Genomic DNA, 6,868 nt, shown 5'->3' on the forward strand with positions numbered 1-6,868 from the left:
AGCAACCTACTGAATGGGAGAACATTTGCAATTTGTCCATCTGACAATGGCTAATATCCAGAATCTACAAAGAACTTAAACAAATTTACAAGAAAAAACAACCCCATCAAAAAGTGCGTGAAGGATGAACAGACACTTCTCAAAAGAAGGCATTTATGCAGTCAACAAGCTTATGAAATAAAGCTCATCAGCACTGGTCATTAGAGAAATGCAAGTCAAAACCACAGTGAGATACCATCTCACACCAGTTAGAATGGCAATCATTAAAAAGTCAGGAAACAATAGATGGCTGGAGAGGAGGTGGAGAAATAGGAATGCTTTTATACTGTTGGTAGGAGTGTAAATTAGTTCAACCACTGTGGAAGACAGTGTGGCTATTCTTCAAGGATCTAGAATCAGAAATACCATTTGACCCAGCAATCCCATTACTATGTATATACCCAGTGGATTATAAATCCTTCTACTATGAAGACACATGCACATGTATGTTTATTGCTTCTCCATTCAAAATAGAAAAGACTTGGAACCAATCCAAATGCCCATCAATGATAGACTGGATAAAGAAAATGTGGCACATATACACCATGGAATACTATTCAGCCATATAAAAGGATGAGTTCATATCCTTTGCAGGAACATGGATGAAGCTAGAAATCATTATTCTCAGCAAACTAACACAGGATCAGAAAGCCAAACACCATGTGTTCTCACTCATAAGTGGGAGTTGAACAATGAGAACACATGGGCACAGGGAGGGGAAATGTCACACACTAGGACCTGTCAGGGGGTGGGGTGTAGGGGAGGGAGAGCATTAGGAGAAATACGTAATGTAGATGGCAGGTTGATGGGTGCAGCAAACCACCATCGCAAGTGTATACCTACATAACAAACCTGCACGTTCTGCACATATATCCCAGAACCTAAAATATAATGATAAGTTTTTAAAATGTTGTTTTATTACCTATGTAAGAAAAAAAAGTCTCTCACTCCTCTACATCCTCATTCCACACTAGAAAAAAGAAAATGTATACCAAATTCTAACAAAAGAGCATTTTAACTATCAATAGTATATCTGATTGAGATGTCAGTCAAATATGAAGACAATAGACAGAAGTTAGGCACAGTGGCTTTGGCTTGTAATCCCAGCACTTTGGGAGGCTGAGGAGGGCTGATCACTTGAGGTCAGGAGTTCAAGGCCAGCCTGGACAACATGGTGAAACCCCCATCTTTACTAAAAATACAAAAAAACAAAAACAAAAACAAACAAACAAACAAAAACATAGCTGGGCATGGGGCACACATGTGTAATCCCAGCTACCCAGGAGGGTGAGGCAGGAGAATCGTTTGAACCGAGGTGGCGGGGTTGCAGTGAGCTGATCTCACACCTTTGCACTCCAGCCTGGGTGACAGAGGGAGACTCCATCTTTGAAAAAAAAAAAAAAGAGTAGACAGAAATTATCCAATACAAAATATTCAGAAAACTTTGTAACAGTCTTTTTTGGAAAAAGTCAGCCTGCTGCACAACAAATCCAATCAGTTAGGTGGTAAATCAAGACAAAAACTCAACAATAAAGACAACATGATAAACTTGCTTGCAACTAGCATTTGAATTTATTTAAATATAGAAATAACACCAAATGACTCTGAGAAGGATTTTTACAGAACAAAATATAAAGGCTATAAACATGTATAATGTGAAATTAACATCATAATTTTAACACTAATTAAAAATTTGGAGTTAGAGTAAGGGAAGATGAGGAAAAGTATGATAGTATTAATATTTTTATCTCTTAGAGAGGCAACAAATACATAAAAAGTATGGGAACAAAACTGAAGGAACTTCTCCACTTCTTACAATGGAGTATTAAAGCAAGTATCTTACGATGTAAAGCCTCATCAGTTCCTGGTAATAGTAATAAAATGGTCAGCTTTTTCTATGATTTTATGAATTTCTAAAAATTTATTACTACAAAGTTTAAGATAATTAAAGTTTTGTGCCTTAAAAATGTAACTGACTTCCTTTTATCTAGGTCTAGCTTCAAATAGAGGCATTGGAATTTAAATCTGATAAAAACATTAGCATTCCATCGATACAATTATTCTGGGAGTATTGTGGAGGCATATGTAAATAAATAACAATATTTAGAAAGAGGCCATGTTTCTTATGAACTTGAATAAAAATTCTATTTCTATTTACATATAATATATAAAACATATAAATGTAACTTAATTATACATATACTATAAATATATAAAACATATGAAATTATGTATATATAGGTCCCCCTTCTGTGCTCTTTGAAAATTATTCCAGACTAGGCATGATGACTCATGCCTGTAATCCTAGCACTTTAGGAGGCTGAAGTGGGAGGATTGCTTGAACCTCGGAGGTCGAGGTTACAGTGAGCCATGATCATGCCACTGCACTCCAGCCTGGGCAACAGAGCAATGCCCTGTTTCTAAATAAATAAATTTTTTAAAATATCATTCCAGCACAGTTGAGGAAATTACACTCAGAGAGGCATATTCAGTTAAAGAATTTATTATACTCACAGGTGCTAGGGACAGGAGGCAAGGCAAGCCATGCAGGGCCATATGGAAGCAGCTCCCAAGCAGAGGGATCAACCAAGCAGGTGGGGATGCAGACAGTGAGGACTGGAAGCCAAGTGCCTTCATTAGGGTTTAGGGTGGAAGAGCAAAAAAACACGAGGGGATTTCATTGCTGTATTTGAAAGTCACTAGGTCCCCTCACAGCCTGTTTGTGGGGATATTGTGGCATCAGGAATATATAAAGTTTAAAAATTTTACAATACAATGAGTGTATGTGTGTGTTTGTGGGGTATAAATTAACACTGTTTAAAGTAAATTTTTCAGTTCAATTTCTATCTTTGTTTTTCCTCTATCAACACTTAGTCTAGTTTAATAGATAATGGATAAAAGCATAGACTTTGAAGTCAGAATGACAATGGTTCTAGTCCTAGTTTCTCCACAACTTTCTAAACCTGTTATCTTGGTCAGATTCTTTAAGCTGTGTAAGCATCAGTTACTGTGACTGTAAAATTGTGTTAATTATATTACCTACTTTCTACTGCTAATGCAGGCATTAGCATCATATATAAATTGCCATACATAGTTCCTGAGATAGGGGAAATGCTGAGTGACAGTTTGCATTTGCCCAGGTATCCAGCATGCTAGTATATTTACAATACAGGTTCTCAAAATGAAAAAGAGAAGGGAAAACACTCCTTGCCACTAAGATGTGTATTAACATTTTGGACAGAAGATACATATAGTTTGACAAAGCTTCCATATTATTCTTGTCCTCTGTCTGTCTCTTCCCTTGAGAAGACTGCTATAAATAATTTTTCACTATCAGGTGGGATGGTGTCTATAATTTTGTAATACTCTTGTAAAGTCCCTTAGAAGGAGACTTTTTGCTTATCTATCCATTTTTCTTTGGTCTACTTTGTCTCAGCATAGTAATAAATAAAATATAAGTGGCAGGAAATAATATTTGTTCACAAAAATTACTTCTTGCTATTGAATTATATTTCAGAATTATTTTTCCTGAGTAACCTTTTTCTTCCAATTCATTCAGCTCCAGTTCCTGAGTCATTTCTAATTAGCTACCTGGGAAAGAGTCTTCTCCTATCCCATTTCTTGGCTTCTTTATTAATCTTCTGGATTTGTCTCAATGAAGTATTTATTCAGTCTTTTCTGGCCTACACTTGGTATTTCAAGAGCTGGCATTTCCCTTTCTTGTCTCTGGACACTAATATTTAATCATATAATCACAGGAACTGGAGACAGATGAGACGTAACAGTTCATTCTCCATCTGCCTGCCAAACCTGGTGCTGTTTTCCCTATCATTTGGCATTAAATTTTACAAAGCTGGCGATTAATCCACTAACATAATTTTAAGTGCCATGTTTTTGCATATATATCAGGAATATCTGACTGTCTAAAGTCTTATGCTCATTCCATGGCTATTTCTTTTAGATGAGATCACCTCCAGTAATAATGTGTACTTGTTAGAAGATGTGCATGTGTGTGTGTGTATGTATGTCTATGCTATATATATACACACACACATACACATACATACACACACAGAATTTCCAAATCACCAGTTATGGTGGTCAGTTTAGTGCACATGTTATTTCAGTGTGCGAAACGCAAATCAAGCACATGGCTGGAACAGAGATGAATAGGCTATTCAGACAAAATTTCCAACCCAGTCTGCAAGCAACACTGTCATCACTCTATGATTTTTGTGACTATAAAATACTTTCCCATCATTTAAAAGTACACTGCAAAATCTTGTGGTTTTCTAACTCCTCTAAAGGATAAGTTCTTCCATTGTAAATCTTTATCATATCCTGGAGAGACGTGGTTCACATAGAAGTTTTATTATATTTATTACATCATTACAGATGTGTAGTGGCAAACAGATTTAAAACATCAAAACCAATACATATTACATTCATCTCCAAATGTTTTCCCACCGGAGGCTCATATACTCCTACCTCAAGCATGCATTGTACTCCTTATGCTTCAATCACTAAGTAATATCACTGCAAAATATTTGGAAAATTACCTAAAATTATGGATTTATGAGATTATTTTCATAGTAGGATGTGATATGTATGTGACTCCTTCATGTAACTTTTATAATGTAGGCAGAGAACATTCATATAGGCAGAGAACATTCTAAATCAGAAGATATAAAGTGGCACACCCTAACCCACACCCAAAGCCTAACCCACACCCAAAGTCATCTTCTGCTATATCCTTAGTCAAGGACTTCAGACTTGAGCTAAAACGCCTCCTCCTTCACCATGCAAATCTTGGTGTTCTTATTTGAAAGTGAGATGATGATGAATCCATACTAATCTTATACTCATCATCCCTTTGCTGTTCTTGTCTCACACACACACACACACACACACACACACACACACTCCACTTGCCTGAAATTCACCTTGACTTTGTTTATTCTTCGGCATTATTTGTGCATAGGTCTTTCTTCCCCACTTGATTGTGAGCTACTTTGAGGGTAGTGCTAGACCTTGTACCTAAGCATTCCCTGCATTTTGCACACTGCTTGTGCTTTATAAACTGTAAAGTAAAATAAGTAAAATAAAAATGCATTATTGGCTTTTTATAATGGCAAGAAATTATGACAAGCAATTATGACAAGAGTTTCTTTAGTTGCTGTAGAAGATGAGAGAAATGACTCATAACTAGAAAGGATTACCATCTTTGGGAACTTCTGTGTATCTCTAGGCTAGAGAAAGTAAAACTCACAGCTGATTATACAAAAACGATGGCAGAGTTCAGTGTGAACTGACAAGTTTCTCCGTAGTTTGAAAAGTTCATAATCCCCTCAAACTTCCACCCAGACATAAAATTTCCACACATGCTTCAAGCTAATTTGGAATAGAAACAATCTTCTTTTGAGGAATACTATTACAATTCTATCATAGAATTGGATAACATCTTGATTCCACCTCTAGCTGACTGTAATTCCATAGGAGAGTTAGTTAACCTCTCTGTACCCCATTTTTTCATCAACAAAATAGGGGTAACAATACTTAATAATACTTACCTTAGAATTGCTGTAAACACAAAAAGGCAAGGCTTTTATCACAATGTGTGGTACATAGTAACTGCACAATAAATGATAGCTATGATTACTACCATAAACACAAGAAATTCCAAGGTTTGGAAAATATCACAATTCCTTTCAGATTTCTTCTTCTTAGTCTCTAAATAATTGCTTTACAGAGGCATAATAATGAGATTAAAACAAAGCTCATCTGTATCTCTTTTAGAAAGCAAGAATAAAAGCATTGCTTATTGAAGAATATAATCAACACTATCCCTTAAAAAGTGGTGAACAAAGAATTTAAAAATTATTTGAAGAATAAACAAGAACAGCAATCAGCAAGCAAGATTTGCCATCTCATTAATTGGTTTATTTGAAGAGATGACATCAGTGCATTTCAGGAGTCTCAGGACAGGTTCTAGAGATTTGTGCAACAAAGGCATTCTACTAAGTAGTTATAATTTCAAAAAGTAAAAAAATGGTAAAAATCCTTTAAATATAGTTAAATAAAAGAAGGGGTGTATGGCATGCATGGTGTGCTATTCCGAATGCTTGGCCTCAAAATAATCAAACGGCCACAAATTCTTACAGCCAGGGTAAGTGCTATGTACCTAACATCATTTCTAAGAAACTGAAATATAGAATGTAACATATTCCTTAAAGCAATTACCTAACATGCTAGTGAAATCTAAGAGACATGGCTTTTTCGAAGAGTCAATAACACATGCAAAAATACAAACTATCACTTATTCTGGATAATTACAAACAATTTTAGACAATAATAAGTAATATTTCAACAAAGATATGTGTGTTGATTATTTTAGATCAGCAAAATCCACATATATGGCAGTGAGTAAAAAATTCTTATCTTGGAATCATAAAAAAAGTGTTAATTCTTTGAATCCTTTTTAGAAATCCTTCCCTTCAGCCCACCAAAGTTATAACATACTTGTCATCAATACAGACTGTATTTCTTCTGTAGGGACCAATGATACATTTGTTCTTAAATTGATATTAACTTCCTTATGCTTGATGGCTTTCAAGAAGTACAATTCTCTTAGTATGTAAAACAAAATGATTTTGGCATCTTATATACTTGCCAGAATTTTTGTTTCATTAGGGAAAAAAAATCACCTTTTTGCTTTTTGGAAATTCTAAACACTGTTTCAGCTGTATTCTTTCCCAAAAAGCTGTTTTGAAAAAAAAAAAAAAATGTACTTATCAAGCATGGATAGATACATTCTTTATTCTAAAGGCTA

This window comes from Chlorocebus sabaeus, chromosome 22 (genome assembly GCF_047675955.1).
Source record: "Chlorocebus sabaeus isolate Y175 chromosome 22, mChlSab1.0.hap1, whole genome shotgun sequence".
Taxonomy (NCBI): domain Eukaryota; kingdom Metazoa; phylum Chordata; class Mammalia; order Primates; family Cercopithecidae; genus Chlorocebus; species Chlorocebus sabaeus.